Source organism: Armigeres subalbatus, chromosome 1 (genome assembly GCF_024139115.2).
Source record: "Armigeres subalbatus isolate Guangzhou_Male chromosome 1, GZ_Asu_2, whole genome shotgun sequence".
NCBI lineage: Eukaryota > Metazoa > Arthropoda > Insecta > Diptera > Culicidae > Armigeres > Armigeres subalbatus.
The window spans coordinates 173,415,103-173,437,399 of NC_085139.1; the positions used below are offsets into that span (position 1 = coordinate 173,415,103).

The 22,297-nt window shown below is 40.1% G+C and overlaps 1 pseudogene; it reads right to left on the bottom strand.

Annotated features, from left to right (window-relative positions):
• Nucleotides 1-901: 901 nt before the first annotated feature.
• Nucleotides 902-22,297, bottom strand: part of LOC134206758 (netrin-B-like) — a 41,033-nt pseudogene continuing 19,637 nt past the window's right edge.

The window sequence follows — 22,297 nt, forward strand, 5'->3', positions numbered from 1 at the left end:
GAGAAATACTCTGATGGAGAGCTATTGGTAATCGTTATTTTGAACGTGGACTTTCAATAAATGAGCGCTACTGTAATATATTTGGAAGATATTAATAGTTAAAAATTTAAACAAAACACTTAACTGAAATATACTCAATGGAAATTTGTTGCTTTGACTGCTATGTTTGTGCAAATATTTTCATTGTAGAAATAAGATAGAGTTTTTGATTTTCGATTATGTGATAGATTTTGCTTATCTGGTTGTATTTACAAGAGTATGATCACAATTTGTATACAATTTATAGTTAAATATTACTTTCAATTAAATACGTTTCTGATAGATTCTTGTTCCAATTTGCTTCCATACACAACATATTTGTTTACATACTAATAGCTAAGTTTCATGTCTAATGTTTATTTTGTTGATAAATTATCTGATGATTTCGTGATTTGATCGGAAAATAATATTCGATCGATTATAACAACTTCGTCACACGAACTCAGTTGCAGTCAGTACATGTAGATTTTGTTCAATTTGTCCGATAAATAAAGAAATAATTATCAAAAGAAATTATCATATTTACAAATGAAAATCCAATTTTCTTGTACTCTTGAGAACTGATTTGTAGATTATGAGATAATAGCTATTTCGACGACGATGGATGATCAATGCTTGATCGAACTCCGTTGAATACGAATTCTCAAAATGACTTGCTCATAATAACCATAAAATGTACATTCTAAACTGATTTATTGTAACATTATTGCATATAATTTCTTTTTGTTGTGCATCGACAACACAATGACACACGCTACTTTTTTGTTACGCTTTGCTTGTTAATTAGTTTCTGGCACTGACAGAGACAAAATACTATTGTTGGTAAGATCATGTTTAATTCATCTATTTTGGCATAGAGTACAACACCATTCTTCCCGATTCAGTTTGAATGACCTCTTTCAATCCAAATTTGATTTCGTTACAGTGACGACGACAATAGTTTGGTAAAATTCTCTTGATGTGAGTGCCTGCACTGAACTACACTACAATGAAAATTATGGCTTTATATTTTCGTCACCGAACCAAATCGCATTGGTTTGGAAACCCGAGCAGGAGGAGATAAAAGAATTATAGAGTTTTGTTTTATTCAGTTGCAACGTTATATATAACGACCAGTTTTGTATGTTGTTAAAAATATCTCACAATTTCCAAAACATATAAATATAAGAATAAGAAAGTTTCATCAAAAAATTATAGTACTTGTAAAATTATATTAACAAACGTCATTAATGACTGCATTGGGTACAAATAAAATATGGTACCGTCTCCCTGCTCGGGAGGATCTTCACTTTAGGGAAATTTTCTTGTGATTCGTCCAATCTTCTACAACAATCCACTTATTTCCTACGTTAATACATTGTGAGTAAGGTTGTGTTTTGTAAAATTCGGTGCCATTAAGCTCCTAATGGCCTCATGTTTTATGTACTTAGCGTAATTTACAATTATGCGAACCATGACCTGGCCATGCTCATTCTCCGAAACACTCATTTCCCGCACATACACACCCACGCACTGGATGACTCAAATTGACTTGACAGCTCGCGGTGGAGCCAGCACTCCTACCTTCTGTGTTGTCTTGTCGTTCCTAATAACAAGAACCAGACTGCTGCTGGAATCGTCGTAACCGTCGATTCCAGTCGTCCTTCCACTCGATGATGATGGTCTTCGGGCCAAGCACCAGGCTGTCCGGATTTTGTTTCGAATCCATGCCCAATATTAGGTACGATCTGTTGATATGGGAGAGATGGTGAATAATTAATAAGTGCTTACGGTAGTAATCACCTTTTTGCTGATATGAAGCTTGAGTAAACATAGATTACACATGGTGTTCAAACAAGGTTCATGATTCTGTTGGTTCACGAAGAAGAACCCTTCAATACTTCGAAGGATAAGAAAATCTAATGTTTTCGATTTGAGATGAAATTCCAAATAAAATATTACATAAATTCCAGAAATAATGATAACGGCAGCACTGGTTTTCATGCGAAATGATCAAAATCGGGAATCAAAATCTGGTCAATGGTCAAAAGGACATACACACCCACTGGAACTGGTCAAAATCTAGATTATTAGCGTTTGTATTGACTGCACATTTTTCTTTAAATTAAAATTGGTCTGAATTTTCAATAAATGAATGTAAGGGAGAAGGCTCGTATGACCGAAACCTATTGGGCCGGAAGCCATTTGAAATGACCGAATAAGTCATTTGGTCGAATAGGAAATTTGGCCGACATTTTCCTATCAGCAAACATATTCCACATAGGTTACTGCAACTCATATGTGCCCAGATTATGTCAAAATCAAGTTGCTGCAACCAGTTTTGTCTGACTTAGGAGATTTGGACGAATAGGACATTTGGCCGAACATGTCATTTGAAAAGTGAGAAAAAAGGAGTGAGAAATGAGAAGCTAGTAGTGAAACTACTCACTTATCACTCCTCATTTCTCACTTCCCACTACAAAAAGTGAAAAGAGCGAAGTGAGTAGTGAGACGCCTAAAAACTCACTTCGCACTTCTAAGTTTTTACAGTAAGAAGTAAGAAATAAAAGTGAGAAGTGAAATGTCTCACTTCTCACTGCGAAAAGTGAGTAGTGAGATGTCTCAATTTTCACACCACATTTCTCACTTTTCAAATGACCTACTCGGCCAAGAGACATGCTCAGTCCCTCCAAACCTTGAGTATAGAGGTGTGCGCCGGTCCGAAAATCGTCGGCGGCGGCGTGTGTCATAATTTTGGTCGGCGGCGGCGGCGTTTTCGGCGTCACGCCGATAGCCATTTTAGCCGGCGGCGGCGGGGATCGGCGTGGTGTTTTTTATTGGATTCGATTTTTATTAAAATTTTACGAGACATTTTCAAGATATCTACGGGTAAATGTTTTGAATATCGTCGGAACAATATAAGAGACTGTTCACAAATTGCGTAACGTATAAGGGGAGGGTGCAGTCAGGCCAAGCGTTACGGTTCATACAAAAAAAACTTCCATACAAAAGTTGTTACGAGGGGAGCGTGGGGGTTCAAAATCGGCAAAATTAGCATTACGTAATTTATGAAAGAACCCTAATATACGTCCCCAGATAACGTTTTTTTTTTTTCAAAATGTTCATATGGAATCTATTTTCTAATTTTCCACGGGAACTAGTTTAAAGTTTACTCCTGTCGAATTTGGTCTTTGGAATTCCAAAAAAAAAAAAACAGAAAATTCTACGGAATAATCATGAAAAATTATTCAAAATTGTCATGGGAAATTGTTCCAAATTTCTACAGAAAATTATTCAAAATAGCTCTTCGAAAATTCTGTTGAATATTTTTACACAAAATTCTTCGAAATATCCGCGGGAAACTCTTAGGACTTTTCATGAGGAACTTTTTGGAAGTCCCACGAGATTCTTTTATATTTTTTTTGGAAAATTAAGAGAGTTTTTCAAGATTGCTCCGGAAATACTTTTGTATTGTCCATAAGAATTTTACGGGAAATAATGCAAAAAGAGGAAGGGTCGTTTGACCGAGAGTCATTCGACGGACAGCTATTCGGCCGAAAAACAAGTTACGCTGAAAATCATCTAGGCGAATTCCATTTGGCCGAAATTAATATTTTAGCGAAACGATTATTGATTCGAAAACCGTTAATTTCATTTGACCGAAAGCGATGAAGCCTTCTGCCCAACAGGTCGTTTCGGCGAATAGGTCATTTGGTTGAAAATGCCATTTTGCGGAAGGTCACGATAGATCTCAGCAATTTGTTAAACTTTTACCGAGATCCACACAGCCGATCCCCAGCAAACAATTTTTTTGTTGAAATATCTGTCAAACTTGCTAAAAAATCTGCAAATAATTAGCCGAAAGCCATTTAACAAAGGTAATGTATGCCAAGATACCTGTTTGTTTGTTGGGCACACGGCTGCGCGGATTTTCCAGAAAAAAAAAATTGATTGTGTATGATCAAAAATGACAATCCGTTTGGCCAAATGACAAAAGTAACGCTGAATTGGTAATTGGTCGAAAAAGTTATAAGCACTAACAGGTCCTTGGTCTGTAAATTCCGTTTTGCCGAAGTGGCCGAATGATCGAAAATGTCGTTTGATCGAATAGATCATTTGGTCGAAGAAGATGTTTGATAGAAATAGTAGTTTGGCGGAAAGATTCATCTGGCACGACATTTTCGATCAAGTTTGGCGGAAAGATTCATCTGGCACGACATTTTCGATCAAATTGCCTTTCTGTCAAACGACTTTTTCGACCATAGAATCAGTTCGGCCGAACGACATTTTCGGCCGTATGTCCAAATGAAATTTTAAGCCATTGGTGGTGGGCTGAAGTCATTTCAAAATTCACGGAAGTAAAGATAAAAAATCAGCCAAACGACCATTTCGGCAAACGGGATTTTCGATTAAATGACCTATTTAGATAAGTTACTTTTTCGGCCATAGGATCAATTTGGCCGAATGAAATTTACGGCCGTATGTCCATTTCGTCTAAATGACATATCCGACCAGACGAGTATCGACCAAACTACATATTCGGCCAAAAACATTTCGGCCTTGTGGTCTACGGTCCAACGGATCTTCCCGTCGTTTTACCGAAAGTCATTCTGAGGAAAACCATTTTTTTAATTCTACTTGGCCGAATTGGTAATTTGGTCGAAAAAGTTATTAGCACTAAAAGGTCCTTTGTCTGTAAATGCCGTTTTGCCGAAGTGACCGTATAATCGAAAATGTCGTTTGATCAAATAGATCATTTGGTCGAAAAAGATGTTTGATAGAAATAGTAGTTTGGCAGAAAGAGCCATCTGGCACGAATATGTCCTTTCTGCTGAATAACCATTTCAACCAAACGACTTTTTCTATATAATGACTGCATTCGTCCGAATATCCGTTTCGGCCCGGGGCCCTCCTTAGCCGTGCGGTAAGACGCGCGGCTAGCAAGCAAGACCATGCTGAGGGTGGCTGGGTTCGATTCCCGGTGCCGGTCTAGGCAATTTTCGGATTGGAAATAGTCTAGACTTCCCTGGGCATAAAAGTATCATCGTGCTAGCCTTATGATATACGAATGCAAAAATGGTAACCTGCCTTAGAAACCTCGCAGTTATTAACTGTGGAAGTGCTTAGCGAACACTAAGCTGTGAAGCGGCTCTGTCCCAGTGTGGGGATGTAATGCCAATAAGAAGAAGAAGAAGAAGAATAAGGTCCGTTTCGGAAAAATGATCAGTTTACCAACGATGGCATTTTCGGCCAAACGACTTTTTCAACCAAAGGAACTGTTTTCCCGGCCGGATGTCCTTTTCGACCAATTGATTTGTTCAGTCAAATGGCGTACTCGGTCAAACAACCTTCGGCCTCGTGGTCTTCGGCGTTCAAAAATTATATTTTAACGAGAACTTTTTCGGTTTTCAACGGGAAGTCTTCCGGAAAATCCTTCGGTATTTCCACTCGAAGCTTTTTTTCGTTTTTACGAAGAGCTTTTCAAAATTTCAACAGGAAATTCTTTAGAATTTTCGAAAAAAAATCTTTGGAGTTTCAACGTTATGTTGTAAGGATATCAATCAGGAAATTTTACGAAAACTACACTGGATCTTCGGAATTTGCTCTGAAAATTCTGCGGACTTCTACAAATTTGAATCAGCGTGGAAAATAACAAATCAGCGGCGTGACAAAATGTTGACAGCGGCGCGCCGATGCAAAATCTTCGGCGGCGGCGGCGTGTCAAAAACTGTCGGCGGAAGCTGCTAGGAAAACTTCAAGATGATATATGTCGTTTCTGCGGCATACATATTGTTCGGAATCGGTCCAAAGAAAGACTAATTTTCTGTAGCAGTTTCGCGATCAGCTCAAACTAAAATTATATTTCGATCAGTTTTACCAAAAACATAAATGTATGCAATATACAGTGTATATTATACACAACTTACAAGAAATAGTTTCCTTGTGTCGCGAATTGTTACGGATGCTATCGATTATTATCGATTAGATATACGATGCTAACAAACTATTGCTGAGCGCGTTTTACTTCGAACTCTCCTAGTGCGATAAACGCAACCTATGTTGCAGATGTCTAAGTTACGATTCTTCAAATCTTGCTCGTAACTTAACTATTTTCTACCTTGCCTTTCTCGGCTCAATTTCAATTACCACTGCACAATTAAACTCGAATTAACTATTAACCGCCAGTACTCTTCACTCGTAAACTTTTTTCCTTCTATTTGCCTTTTCATCTTGCTAAATCGTAAACAATCAACCTCATAGCATGTTGTCGTAGACTGGTTCTGCATACATCTCACCCTGCTGGAAGCGCTCACTGCTCACGTTTCGTTAGCATTGACGGTTGGAAGAGCTCGGCGCAGTCAAATATTGCCCGCCCGCTATTGCCCGCCGATACACACCTCTGTTGATTTGTGCCTGCCGCTCCTTGTCATCCGCAGCTACGATTAGCTTCTCCACAACTTCCCGGATCCATGTCTTCCAATTCTGACCGTTAACAATACCAACGTTCAGCGGCTTTCGCTCTTCGAACCATTTTGTTCGCCTGATGATCCCCGGCAAGTACCCCTTGTACCATCGCTCAAACATTCTATTCGCCAAGAATTGCGAACTGCGGTATACTGCGGTTCCAGGAACGTCTTCACCGATGCTCTGGCTCTTTTCCGATATCCTTCAGAAGTTTTACTCATCCAGATAGGCTCTCCATAAGCTTTTCCACAGGCCTTCATTTCCTCGATCGTGCTAGCCACCGGAGCGTTCGGCATAGGCCGCGCATTCTCCGAATCTAGAAACTCCGCCGTGAACTCCAACTCGTTCTTGTTCTTGATGAACCGCGCTGAGCTAAACGAACGTGGCTACGTCCATCACGTAGATTTTGTGCCTTCCTCCTTTTAGCAATTTCTCCAACTGCGTGCACCGACGTAGTACCATCGGGTAGCTGTTGTCATCGCCAGATTTTCCCGGACTCTCCTGTCTTCCGTGGATTCTTTCAATTTACTGATCATCGACACCTCCAGCGCGTACTTTATCTAATCTAATCTTTAGGCTGATTTTTCTCGAGTCCTTTTCAACGCGGGCAACGTCTCCGGTCCATCGAATCTCGAGCTTCTCCCGGACACCCTCTGCGCCGAGTTAGTCTGCCAGGGCCTTTTCCACCATCGTAACCGATGCTCCTTCATCCAGAAATGCTAGGGTAGTCACGGATTTGTCCCGGAAATACAGTGTCACTGGCAGCATCCGGAACAACATGCTGCTGTTTTGCCGGATGTGGGCGTTCATGACGATCACTCCGGACCCCTGATGCAGCAACGGATTGTGCCTTTCTGTACACCCTCCAATAGTGCACCGCATTCTGAACCTGCACTCTGCGTTGCCATGGTCGTTTAGACATATTTCGCAGAGCTTCCACTGCCGCACGAGCTTCACCCGGTTCGTCGGCGTCATGCTCCTGAAATCCTGGCAGAATCGCAGTCGATGGTCCGTCCGCTTACAAACCTTGCAAGCCCTAAGTCTGGACACCACCGTAGCCGGCTCATTTACGACCGACTCTGTAGCCCAATGATTCTAGACGAAACCTCCTTCTTTCTTCCGCTCTTTCTCTAAACCGGAGCTTCCTGGGGTGGCATTGCGCATCTCGATTCGAACGTAATTCTATCGAGTCGAACATGTTTGGCATAACGGCTTTCGATTCGATCTCGAAAACGACTCATCGTTCGAGTATACTCGAGGAGGTACAAGAATAACGAGATGTTTTGGCATTATGGATACTCGATAGCACACTGGAAAACGACTCAAGTCGAATGAAAAACACTCGTCACCTTTATAGCTTTCGAATGTTGTTCGAGAGTCATTTCTTTCTGAAAGTTTTTAATTATATTTGTTATTATTTCACTACGGGAAGAGAATAAATGTTTCATTATTGTATCTTTAAGGAAAGAATGTCATTAGTATACCTACTTTTATAATTTGCAGACAATATGCAACCTCTGATTATCCCGAAATCCGCGTAAAAACGACTTCGACTTAAATTTTTTTTTTGCTTTTTTCATGTATTTCTTGACGATTTCGATAAACCGCGTGAAAAATCGATGGGGAAAATCTGCGTAAAAACGTGTATATTCCAAAATCTACGTAAAAATAATTGAGTTAAATAAAAACGCGCAAGAGATGATCCAAGTGCATTTAACTCCAACACATGGAAACATCAAAGTAATTTATTATCGAATCCTTCTTTAGCTTTAAATTATTTAGCTCAACATTGGATATGTGGCATAAGCTCGAATAAACACAAAACTCATAATTTGTGTCGTAACAATATCTTAATTAACAAAACATATCGTATCGGCATAATGTTTTAATCGGTTGCAACTGCTCAATAGTCATAGTCATTGAGCACAATTTGATTGTTTATAAATTAACTGCCAATTCATGCCCTAAAGGATGCCTTTCCAACAGGGCAACATGCTATACGCAGATTATATTACTCTTATTCTCTCTGTTTACTCACATTCGCCATGCGCTGAAGGTTGTCTCTCCAGCGGGCGGCATACTAAACACGGAGACAGCTATCTCTTATTCTCTCTGTTTACATTTCGTTTGACAGAACATACTCGATTGAGCTAGTACAGCACCATTCGAAATCTTGTACTGCGACTGAATGAAGTCGAACGAAATACATAATGCCGCAATTTTTTCGAAACGAATTAAAAAACGTACGAATCGAGTGATTCGATTCGAGATGCACAATGCCACCCCTGGTTTCGCCTCGGACTTGAAGTCAACAGAAACGTTTGCTTCGCAGGCTTCGGCCACAATTCCCGAAATAAAATTAGTGAAGGCACGGAACGTCACCATCTTTATTCCGCTTCTTGTACCGCACCCATTCGCGCTTATCGCCGGAAGGAAGCTTATCGACCAGATCATGCACTAACAGCGGGTTAACCAGATGTTGCTTCAACCCGGCGGCCTCTAAGTGCTCGCAGAGCTGCTCCACTGCTGTACCGAACGGTATGAATGTCGCCAATTTGTCAGCCTTCGGCGGTTCCAGCCTACGCACCTTCTCCAGATGCCATTGTAGTAGTTGCTCCGGCCGACCATACAGCTGTCTCAGCTTACTTATTACCTTCGGAACAGATTTCGGGAACAACAGCTGCCCTCGAACACTTTCCAATGCTGGCCCTTTGAGGCTTTCCTGCAGCTGCACGAGATTCTCGACGTCTGTGAATCCACACGCTTCGCTGGATGCCTCGTACGTGCCGATAAACAATGGCCATTCCTCCGGTCTGCCGGTGAACACCAGGAGCTTCTTTGTTACTCCGTTCCTCGCCGCCATCTGTGCCCTTGTCGGCGCACTGCGCTGCTGCCCCAGCCCGTTTTCGACGACTTTCTTCATTTTCGGCTTAGGTTTCCTCTTCTTCTTTGCTTGTTCTCCTTCTTCATCTTCGGTTTCCTCTTCTTCTGTTTCTTCTTCACTTTCACTTCTTTCTTTCTCGGAGTCTTCCTCACTGTCATCTGACTCTTGCTCGCGCCGAGAGACAATCTTCTTCTTTTCCTTCTGCTCTTTTTCCATCTGCTTCGGTACCACTACCTCTGGATTTCTGAGAGGCGTTACCAGAGCCTTCTCCTTCGTCTGGCTGCCGTCTTCTTTCAACTACATTTGCTTTACTTTCTTCCGCACACTACACATTTCCTCTTCGAAACAGTCACGCATCTTAAACTCTTCCAGATGTTTCTTCTTGTCTGATAGGGCCTTCTCCATGAGCACCTTCTCATAATGCCGCTGTTTTGCCCTAATCGCGTTCTCGAGCTTCATCTTCTTCTCTTTTAACGCCGTCTCTATCTCAAACCGCTTCTGAAGAATGATCATCTCAATCTCCATCTCCCTCTCTTTCGCCTGCTGTTCATCGTCTAACTCCTTCAAACACTTTTCCAAATCTGACCCGGAATCATTTACTGACTTAGATGACTTATTACTAGCCGTGTCTTCACCTACCACTTTATTTTTCTTACTACTCTTTTTCTTCTGTTCCTTCTTCTCTAGCTTCTTTAAGTACTCACAGTACTGCTGTTGGCACTCGGAGGATGGACAGAACCACTTGTTCTCTATCGCCGCCTCCGCCGTAACGCCCACGCACCGCGCATGGAACCAGCAGTCGCCGTTATCGCACCCAATCATCTGTTCGTCAACTTCGGAAGTTGTTCCGCTGAAACCGCAGGCAGTCATCGTCATCTCCGCTGCTTCCGAAACCGCTTCCGAGGTTGTCCGATATTTCTTTTTGAGAATGTGCGGAATCGGTCCAAAGAAAGACTAATACAGAGGACTCGGAACAGCCATTCTCCGGCAATTTTTAGGAAAAGAATACAGTTCTTCAACAAGGAGCTGATAGAACCCTACCATCTGAAGTTTGGAGAACAAATCCAAATATGATTGTACGATTCATCAGAACCATAATACCGCATTGGGAAGACGCTGGCAGTCAAGGTAATGCAATTGCTCTACATAACAATGATGCGTCAACTTGATAAAGCTATATCAAATGGGACATATATCACAATAGATCTAACAAAGTCGCAGTGATTAAAATACCCAACAAGGAAAAAAAAGAGACATGTTCGGGCAAATGACCTATTCAGCCAAATGATCTGTTCGTTCAAATAACCTATTCGACCAAATGACATTTTCGGCCAAATGAGCTATTCGGCCAAATGTCCTATTTGGCGATATGTCGTATTCGGCCAAATGTCGTGTACGGTCAAATGTCGTATTCGGCCAAATGTCGTATTCGGCCAAATGTCGTATTCGGCCAAATGTCGTATTCGGCCAAATATCGTATTCGGCCAAATGTTGTATTCGGCCAAATGTCATATTCGGCCAAATGTCATATTCGGCCAAATGTCCTATTCAACCAAATATCCTATTCAGCCAAATTACCTATTTGGCCAAATGATCTATTCGATGAAATTACCATTTCGGCCAAATGACTCTTTCGGTCAAATGTCCCTTTTGTTAAAATAAATTTCGGCAAGTTAGCCTTTCCAGTCACCAGGTATACAAATAAACATCAATTGATTAAAAACTAAGATCATTGCTGGCAGGCAAAATTTGTCCTTGCAGTTCAATCTCCAGGACCCGAGATTTTAATTATTTCCGGGGGCTCGTGTTGCACATGAATGTGACGAGCTTAATATGAATTAGACATAATAAAAAAAATGTGATGTTGATACACGAAAAACTAGAAGGTAATGCATAGGTACAAGTTGCTTTTCGAATAACCTACCCATTTGATTTAGTGTATCGATTAAGCGTTGTAACCCTTTAGAAAAACCATTTATTGATGTGAAACATGAAACAGAACAGCTATACTTACTTATTGATCTTAATACTCGGACATCGGCAATCGAGATTCTTCGAGGGAACCAGCAAACCGACGGATGACTTCCGCTGGCTGTTCGTAGCCAGCAGAGGGATCGTCGACTTGAAAACGGTTTGCACCTGCAGGTTAAAGCGCACCTCGTCCCTAGGGACGTGTTTATTTGCGGATGTTGTCCGTCCGGTGACCTTTGCCATAATAGCTGTTTGCGGGTACGATAAAAGGAAGGAAAGGAAAACGAAACCAAAATTGGTTAATACTATCAAGCGCATCTTATTCGGTTGGTCGCTTTTTCACCTGATGCATTTTTTTTATAACAGTGCAGCAGGAGAAAAAGCCAGAAGTGAAATAGGAAGAATGGGCAAAAATTACCATAATCACGCTTGCAGAATTTATTCAGATTTAATCGTTTCGTGTCAAATCTACATTTGCCGCAATCTGAAAAGAATCGAGAGAAGAGCGAAAAGTTTGAGTTAAAGCATCATCTACATACATATGAGTTGAAGCACTACTTAGGGAGCTCTAAATTGGTTAAAATTCACATTGATTCATCTTCACCAGGAGAATCCGACAGAACAAAAGACACCCCCTAGGTCGAGTTTAGTGGATCGAAACGGAGCAGAATTAAATATGCTAATCTGGACCCGATGAGGGTATGTGTTATTAGTTTTCCAATAGCCTTACGGGATCTAATAAAGACCGTTTTGTCTTTACGGTACACCAAAATTGTTACGTAAGGACATTATTTGACTTCAAAAGAAAACTTTTATAGGAGGCTCAAAGACCAATCATGTAATGTAATAGTGGACTGAGAACTTCGTATAAAATTTATTCATTTATTTAGCTTACATCTAAACAGATAACACTGAGTCAACAATTTGACGCCAACATACACGGTTCGAGCCCGCATCTCTCCATCCTCGATTGCGCTCCACGCTCGCCAAGTCATTATGTACCTTGTCAGCCCACCTCGCTCGCCTGGTCAGCTCCACGTATTCTAATACCTGCCGGATCGGAAACGTACACTTTTTTTGGGGGGTTGCTGTCCGGCATTCTCGCAACATGCCTTGCCCATCGTACCGGCTTCAGTTACCTTCTGAATACTAGGTTTGCGGTAGAGCTGGGCGAGCTCGTGGTTCATCCTTCGCCTTCACACACCGTCTTCTTGCACACCGCCAAAGATGGTCTGAAGCACCCGTCTCTAGAATACTCCGAGTGCTTGCTAGTCCTCCTTGAGCATGGTTCAAGTTTCGTAGAGGACTACCGGTCTTATGAGTGTTTTGAACAATTTATCCGGGATTTAATCCAAAAAAGAATGAAAAATTCTCTCACTTATCATCTCTGTATACATATACAATATGTAGCATATCGCGAGAGACTTCGCAAGCTGTCATATTAAAGAACTGATTCCGGAAGGCTATACCTTATGATAAATTTCTTCTAAAAAGCTACAAGCGCAGGGAGCACTAATTCTGATGATGCGTTGCAACTCTATCTACACAGCTGTGCAGTCCCCAACACAAAATGAGCGAGAACGAAGGGAAAATTATCACTTTTCTGTGAGGGCTGCCTATCCGATTCTGTTTTTTTCGCATTTGTATACAAGTCTGATAAATCTGTTATCATGGCTTGTTATGATTCGAAACAGTATTTGCCTTTCGTTCATCGTTTTTCGTCAACTATTGAGAGCGATTTATGCAAACCCTGTACATGACACATTTGGTGCGGTGTGAATCGTGTTTTGATCGAAGTTTCTTCGGGATCCCGTAATGAGTCCAACTTCCACAGATGATGCGCTCTCGTATTTCACCACTAACATTATTATCAGCCGTTAGCAACAATAGACGAATTCATCGACGACCTCGGAGTTATCCCCGTTTATTGTAACACTGACTCCCAGGCGGGCCCTGACGCGCTCGATTCCGGCCAACTTTTGTTGCTTCACGTTTCAGGCAGGTGTGCAGTTTTGCCACCTTTGAAAACGCTCGGCCGACAATGTCCATGTCATCCGCGAAGCAAATAAATTGACTGGATCTGTTGAAAATCGTACCCCGGATGATACACCCAGCTCTCCACATGACTCCTTCTAGAGCAATGTAGAACAACAGGCACGAAAGTCCATAACCTTGTCTCAGTCCCCATCGCGATTCAAATGAACTGGAGTATTCGCCCGAAATCTTCACACAGTTTTGCACCGTTGCTTTGATCAGTCCGGTAAACTTCCCAGGGAAGCTGTTCTTGTCCATAATTTTCCATAGCACTACGCGGCCTCGAAATCAATGAACAGATGGTGCGTTGGAACCTGGTTTTCTAGGCATTTTTGGAGGATTTGCCGTACAGTAAAGATCTGGTCCGTTGTCGAACGGCCGTCAACGAAGCCGGCTTGATAACTTCCCACGAACTCATTCACTATTGGCATTCACACTGGGATATCACTGTGTAGGCGGCATTAAGGATGGTGATCGCTCGAAAGTTCTCACACTCCAGCTTTTCGCTTTTGATGTAGATGGGGCATATGAACCCTTCCTTCCACTCCTCCGGTAGCTGTTCAGTTTCCCAGATTCTAACTATCAGTTTCTGCGAGGAAGTTGCCAGTTTTTCGGGCCTGATATCATCCTTACCAATTAAATAAAATCTTCTCAATTTACAAATCATCAGTATCAGAAAAAGCTTGGTGTATTGATTATGGGTGGAAAGCATTCTTTGTTGAGCTTGACAGTAATAAAATATAATTCTTATTTCTCTCAACAGCAAACTAATGACTTGAATAAATCATTATTCCAGAAATTTTTGATTGAGACATTGCATTAGGCTTGAACTTCATATTCCTTGAACATGAACAGATCGACTTTGATGGAGAATAATTTTTCATTTTAAAGCTTATTTCACTTTCTCAATACACACATCGTTTGACTTATTGCATAGCTTCTTCTTCGGTTGCTCTATATTCCAACTGAAACTTGGCCTGCTTTTCAACTTTGTATTTTTTAAGCATCTCCACAGTTATCACCACTAGCTGGGAATTTTTTCATGTGTGGCATGAAAAATAATTTAAAAGTCGAATATTTAGATTTTTTTTGTATTCCATACCCTTATCCAACATCAAAACTAAAAACAAGCCTCGTTGTTGGATCTCGATCGAGAGAAATGCTAATCGCTGCTATGGGGGATTACGAATTACGCTATTTGCAGTGAACTGCATGCAGCCACAGCAAGCCGCCACGAAAAAAAAAATGCATGCACACCAGTGAACAACCACCGACAGCAACGGAACAGAACAGCAACGCGATGGTTATCTGAAATTCTAATCGCCTTCCTGCAACTGGCTGAACTGTGGCGTACGGCTAAGTTTGCACAATGTGCACACATTTTGCATCTTGGAAGGCTCTCCAAAAAGGTGGTTTCGCGATTTTTCAGTTGGCTGTGGCCACATTTTTATGCTTTTGCGTCTAGGGTCACATTAGCATAATGATGAAGAAATTGTTGTGGATGGTTCTTCTGACGACGTGAGATTTATTTATTGAGAGAAATATACATTGAAATATTCGTTTTGCTGAATAAATCTAAGAAAATACCATAGACGAAAAAGTTACCACATACATTTAGAGTCAGCCCGTCAGTTTTTAACTTACTTACTTATGGATCCTGTACACCTCCGGTGGTGCAAAGGCCCGATGGTGGAGCCCAAGGGAGTTTAGTCGGTATTACCGGTATGGTCGAGTCCGACACTCCAGTACACTTCCGTGTGGTAGTTTGGCAACTACAATGCACGTGTACTGGGTTAGTGTGTAAATGCATTCTTCCTTGTAAAAAAAGGGCCGACTTGAAAGATCTACGTCCTGAGCGTTGCCCGGCTATCGCTTAAACCTGTTCCCAGGTTAGATTTCGGTCGACTTCTTTTATTTCTTTATTGAGGCTTCAACGCCATGAGCCTCTGGGTCTGACTCTGCTGCGATGTCCCGCTGGGTTCCAGTCTAATGCTTGTTTACAAATTTCGTTTCCGCTCCTACGTAGAGTGTGGCCGACCCAGCCCCACTTCCGATCCCGAATTTCTGTTGCTATCGGCCTCTGGGGACAACGACGATGGTTTGAGATCCAGTTGTGAGGCCACCAGGCCCGAATTATATACCGCAGACATCTGTTAATGAACACCTGCAGCCGTTGAGTGTTCTCCACTGATACACACCATGTTTCGCTAGCGTATAACAGCACAGATTTCACGTTAGAGTTGAAAATTCGTATTTTGGTGCGTTCACTTATCTGCCTGTTTTTCCAGATATTTCTTAAACTCGCAAAGGCAGCCCTTGCTTTCTTTATCCGTGCGCCTATGTCGATCTTGGTACCGCCGTCTGACGCCATTTGGCTACCAAGATATTGGAAGCTTTCAACATTCTCCACTGGTTGCCCGGCTACTGTGGAACTGGAAGGAGTCACCGTGTTTACATCCAATGATTTGGTTTTGTTGACTTGATGACTAAACCTGCCGAAGAGGAGCGCTCGGCAAGGTCGTTGCAACATCATCCGCCAATTCGAAGTCATTTAGGTGCTCCATGGTTATAGGCTGCCATAACAGCCCGCGGTTTGGTTCACGGTCAATCGCATCTACCAGAATCTCGTCGATTACGATTACGCCTCACACCAGCTACGACACGGATAGGGTCGGACAAGACCCCATTGTGCAGCACTCTACACGAGAAGGCATCGTACTGTGCCTCGATGAGGCCGATGATTTTCTCAGGAACTCCCTTGCGTCTCAGGGCGCCCCACATATTCTCGTGATTGAGACGGTCGAAAGCTTTTTCGTAGTCAATGAATACCAAGTAAAGGGACTCTTGGAATTCGTTGACCTGCTCCAGAATGATGCGGAGCGTGACAATATGGTCCACACAGGATCTTCCGGCACGGAATCCGGCTTGCTGCCGCCGGAGAGTCGCATCGATCTTCTCCTGAATCCGGGCTTGGATAATTTTGCACAGAACTTTGAGAACGGTACACAGCAACATAATGTATCGCCAGTTATCGCATACAGTCAGGTCACCCTTTTTGGGCACCTTTACTAAGATACCTTGCATCCAGTCGACCGGGAAAGTTGCGGTGTCCCAGATATTACGAAATATACGATGCAGTAGTTGAGCGGATGTCATGGGGTCAGCTTTGAGCATCTCGGCTGATATGCGGTCGACCCCTGGGGCTTTATTCGATTTCATGCTTTGGATGGCTGTTTGAATCTCTAGCAGTGATGGAGCTTCGGTATTGACACGTGTTATACGTCAGATCCTAGGCAGATCATGCCGAGGTGGTGATGGCCTGGCTGGCACTTGAAAAAGTTGTTCGAAGTGCTCGAACCAGCGCAGCTGGTCAGTTCCTTCTCAAGAGCCGCGTATCGTTGACGGGCTAAGACTTTGGCTCCTCTGGTTTTCGATCGCACTATCGCGGCTTTGGCTTCTCTTCGCTCCTCTATCTTTCTCCAGGTCTCATCGGTGATCCATTGTTTTCTCTGGGTGTGTAGTTCGCCCAGATTTTTCTCGCTGGTTGTGATGAAGGCATTCTTAATGACGCACAGAGGGACGAATCCTTAGAAAGAGGGTCAAAAGGTCATTTTTCAAAATGATGTATTCTATTTTTTAAATATTTTTCTCGCATTATACAGGTTATAAAACATTGTAAATTACTTTGCTTGAGTCAATTTGACGATTTTGTGCCCATTGGGGTACCTTTGAAGTTGGCATGAAAACTGTTTTCAACACCATTGATAATATATAAATATGAAGTATTATATCTTTGCAATATTTTTCAAATTTGTTATTCAATCATTTCACATCATTCAATCATTCACAAAGGTCCTAAGTACCATTTCTTTCATGAATTAATTTGAATAGCGCAATCATCAGACCAATATGAAAGCTTTTGATTGCAGTACTCAAATTAATTCATGAAAAAAATGTTACTTAGGTCCTTTTGAAAAGTTAAGCGAGAATTGTTTTGCACTGGGAGACTGAAATTTAGTTATATTAACTAATTTATGAATGTAAACGCGCTAGAGGGTCCATTACTAGCACAGAAGGGGGAGTCCATAATAGACAACAGGAACATGTGGAAATGGAACAGGTAAATCAAATGGGGAGACCATAATACGTATGTAAACAAACTCGATGTTGCGTATTATGGACCCAGGGGTGGCCATAATAGGCATCCTGGCTACATATTTTTAAAATACATATTTTATTAGTAAAAATGAATGTTTTACCATGGGTTATGTATGAAACGCGATGCTGATACCTGTTGCTTGTCATCTAGTGCTGCAGAATGGAAATTTGGCGAAGCGATTGAAGTAATTTTCCGTCGTTAAGGGGTCCATTACTAGCACTCACTCCCTACTAGGGATACGTTTATTGGCCTTGCTGTTTAAAGTCTTCGTCCTTCTAGGTAGAAGAAATTCAACAAAATTTCAATGAAGGTGTAATTAACAAAAAAGCATGTAACGCACAGTTTCCATTAACAATGCAACGAAACGACTATAGATGCGAGGTATAGGTTGGGGCCTCTCATTCTCGACGTCAATAGTTCGAAGCTGGTCTCAGCGGGAATTCTTTTTTCGATACTGGTATTCTTTATATTTCCATATTCTTACTTTCTAGAAGCTTTCTGGTGTTTCTAAAAGACTGAGATATGATTCTTGTGATACTGATTTCAGAAGAGAATAATTTAATGAAGTTGCTTCGCTTCTTTGATATTTGATTGATATGCCAATAATTCAAATCAAAGACTTGAATTATAACCATTTTTCTATTTTCAGAGGATATTCCTTTGACTTTCATACAAATTATTCTGACAGCCGTGTATTTTTTTTTAATTAGGAAGTGATGATTTATTTATTTTGTTTACATCTAAACCGTAATGATGTTGATAGTTAATAGTTATATTTTAAAATCATGAACTGTACTGTACAAATAGTTCTTAATATCACCGTTGATGTTGTACATGAATATTTTGAGTTCATATGTAGGAATGTGACATAAAATAGATTTAATAAATATGCTTTAAACCAAAACTCAAAAAAATCACTTAATTATTAATATACTTGAGACAGAAGAGCCATTTCAAAACAACCTTTCAAATTGATTCATTTTAAGTGCTTTCAAATTATTTTCTATGGGAAAATATATTATCCATTTCTATAAGATCGTTATAATTTAATTTTTATTTATTTATTTATTTTTTTTCCATCAACAGGCTTAAAATAGCCCCAATGATGTTGGTAATAGTTGCAGAATTATATAATTGATTTCTTTGCTAAATTTGTTTAATTGAATATCCATGATGTGGCGTTGATACAAAATGTCATGTGATGTAAATTTTGATGTGAAAATCATCTCATACAATCTAATCTAATCGAATTAACATTTGATATTCAATTAAATTTGACTGAGTTTTACAAGCAGGCAGAGTTTGAATTTATTTCGATTTTAAGTAACAATAAGATTGATTAGATATTACGTCTATTTGCATGCTCCAAATATGTGCATGAAAATACATTTAAAATCCCAACATATTTGTATCTGTGTATCTTATCTAAATCTTTTAGAAATACTGGAAATCTTCTCGAAAATTAGAATTTGGGAATATAAATATAAATATCAAAAAGATTACCAGTACCAAAAAAATCCCCGCTCAGACCAGCTTCGAACTATTGACGTCGCGATTCAGAGGCCCCAACTAATACATCGCATCTATTATCGCTTCTTTGCATGATGTGTGAAAAGTGTTCGTTACATGCCTCTTTTTGTTAATCACAACTTCATTGAAATTTGGTTGAATTTCTTCTACCTAGAAGGACGAAGACTCAAACAGCAAGGCCAATAAACGTATCCATAGTAACCCGCTTTTCATTCATACTAAGCGAATCCTCCACGCAAAGTGGTGCCTCGTACAAACAACAGCAAGCAGCAGACGGCAGTGATGCTGGAACAAAAAGTACAATGAGCCTTGCGTTCATACAGCAATCAGTTTTATGTAAATAACATTTTTCACGAGCGTCGGATCACTTTGCGGTCTTCCAATGAAAGTTTGCTGGTAAAATTTCGTATGATGTAGTTGGATCGATTTATCGTTAGAGAATAATGGGACACCTTGGGGATTTTTCTTTGTAAAGGTAAATTTCCCCATAGTAAATCCTATGGAAAATTAAAATCGCCGGCGCTAAAATATAGTTTCACCGATTGATCTGAAATTTCGCACAAGCATTATAGGACCCAAGAGGCGTGCAAAAACCACGAAGGAAGTGAAAATAAAATTTTGTCCCACCCTGTGCCCCATTCACTGGAACGTTTTTTTTTGCGTTTTTGCGTTCATTCATGAACCTATGCAATGCCCTATACGCTAAGAGAAGAATGAATTCTGTCATCAAAAGAAAAAGTAGAATCATGAAAAAAAATTCACAGTGAGGTATGGAATGCAGCTTTCAAAATAATTTTCAAAATTTCAAAATAAAATTTATTTATAAATAATTTCTAGCATGAGGTTAGAATTTTTATTGTCTACATTATACATATATTAATTTGATTGTTAATGACAATGAAGTTTTTTCTTGAAATGATTCCGGAGATGGTACTACTTTTATTCTTAATTGAATTTCTAATCCCGCCTAATAAATCATTTTCAAAAAAATATCTGTTTGTAATTTTTAAAATTTCTTTCAATTCCACTGGCTATACCTTGCCGTGTTAAATTTCAGTGATTCTACTTTCCCTCTGATGACAGCGTTCATCCACTTCTCCTCGCGTATTCACTGGAACAAAAGCGCATTTTGCGTTCATTCACGACCCGCTCAAACGTCACAATTTCTTAGGGGAGTTCATTTTGCGTTGGTCTATCTATTTAATCAACTCAAAATTCAACAGGGGTAGAGCTGTGGGCCGCCGCGTAGACGTAGACCATTTTTCACAATTTTTGCTTTACTTCTCAAAAGGACCTAAGCGACTTCTTTTTCATGAATTAATTTGAATATTGCAATTCATTAAAAAAAATGTTACTTTGCTCTTTTTGAAAAGTTAAGTGTGAATGTATTATACGGTCAGTACCGTAGCTTGAGGTGGATTTTGGGGTTGATTCATCTCCCTCCAATTTTGTATAAGAAAAATTTCGTTCAAATATTAACACATTTGAAAAATGCCGAAAAGAACATGTACAGGTTTACCTCGATTATATGGACTTTTTACCTCGATCATATGGACATTTTTTTTCGCTCAATTTTTTTTTGTGTTTTGAGGTTTTAAAAAGATGTTGAATATTGTAAGTCATATTTTACATTGATTCTATATTTATTATGGTACATTGGGGCAGGCCCGTAAGGCATGTTGTGATGTTATATATGGAGATGCACTCTGAGTCATATGTTCGATTGACTTGATTGATTTACCATTTTCGCGTTGGAAAATTTCATTGTATATAATAATAAATATACAATTCTTTAGTCTGCAACAGCCACGGCCACGTCCTTACAAATAGGTGTTGAAAAATAATGAGTATTTTTGGTGATCTCTGCTATACGAAAACGTGAAGTGAATTGTCAGACTGACAGTATGCGGAGCAAGTGATAAGATGAGATTGTCATATTTAGCTGTTAGATCTTTTTCTGGTTTTGGTGCATGGAATTAAGTATAGAAGGACGGATGATGCATTAACATTTAGCAAACCGGACCCACTGAGACTGATTTTTTAGGTATATCCACGAAACTGGAAGAGTTTATTTCAATATGTGATACATAAAGTTCCAAATGGTTTTCAAACCTGGCATTATTTCTTCTGGACGAACTTGATAATTATTTGAATGTAAAAAACTGAAAACTCTTCGAGCAGTCTTTATGTTTAAATAAATGTTGTCGAATATCCTGGTATTCACATTTGTTAAGCACAAGGCTTAAGGATTATACTGACGCTCAACGGTAGGAAAAGAAATTGAATATCTTTAGAATGTTCTTGTTAGCAGTTCTTAAATCAATTGCTGCTAAACCGTTCAGCAAAGCGTGATCCTGAAACGCTCATGCAAACTCGTTCATGCTGTGTAATGTGAGCGATGTGTGTTTTCGTTAGTGTTGTACAAAATACAACAGCGCGCGGTGGTTAAATTTTGAGTGCAATCTCAAGTTTTGTCCGGGATTTTTATGAGGGCCCGTGCGTCGTTTTGAATTTTAAAACCCGTTGCAAAATACAGTCCTGCTTTAATATACGAACATAGTCCAAAATAGCCATAACAATTTATCCTTTAATATTCCACTTAGCAGGTGTAGGTGCACTGTGCAATTGACCTTTCCCGTCAACAATTTTTATCCGCTCAATCGATTCTTCAATTTTTTGAGGACAACTTTCCAAAAGAACCTACTTTTTGACGCCATACTTTTTGACGAATAGTGCTGGTTTCCAAGCTTGACCTAACATTCGCCCGATTTTGAATTAAAATAAGGCCAATTCCAATTCTTCAAACGTGCGGCACTTTTCCGATTTTTTTTTTATTCTAAAATATGAATTCTGTGAAAAAGTTGAACTTAAATAAGTCAAAGAATTGACTGAGACAATAAAACGAGATACATTTTTTGGCGGGAAATGTCAATTGGTTCTTGTAAAAATGACACTGATACGTGGATAGAGCCCCTTATTTACATTGATTTAAATTCTTTTTAAGAATATCAATCAAACGCAACTTGTTGCAAGGAGATCTTTTAAAGATAAGTGTCAGAAAAGTGAGACTGTTTCTACGCGATTTTTGCATAAACAAATGCATTTTGGCTATATCTTCTGAGCCCATAGTCCAATCCGGACCATTTTCTTAAGGAGACAATAGGACAAAACTTTACATCGGTTTCAATTTGCTGCGATCAAATCAAAAGAGGACAAGTTTCAGTCCTTCTATATAA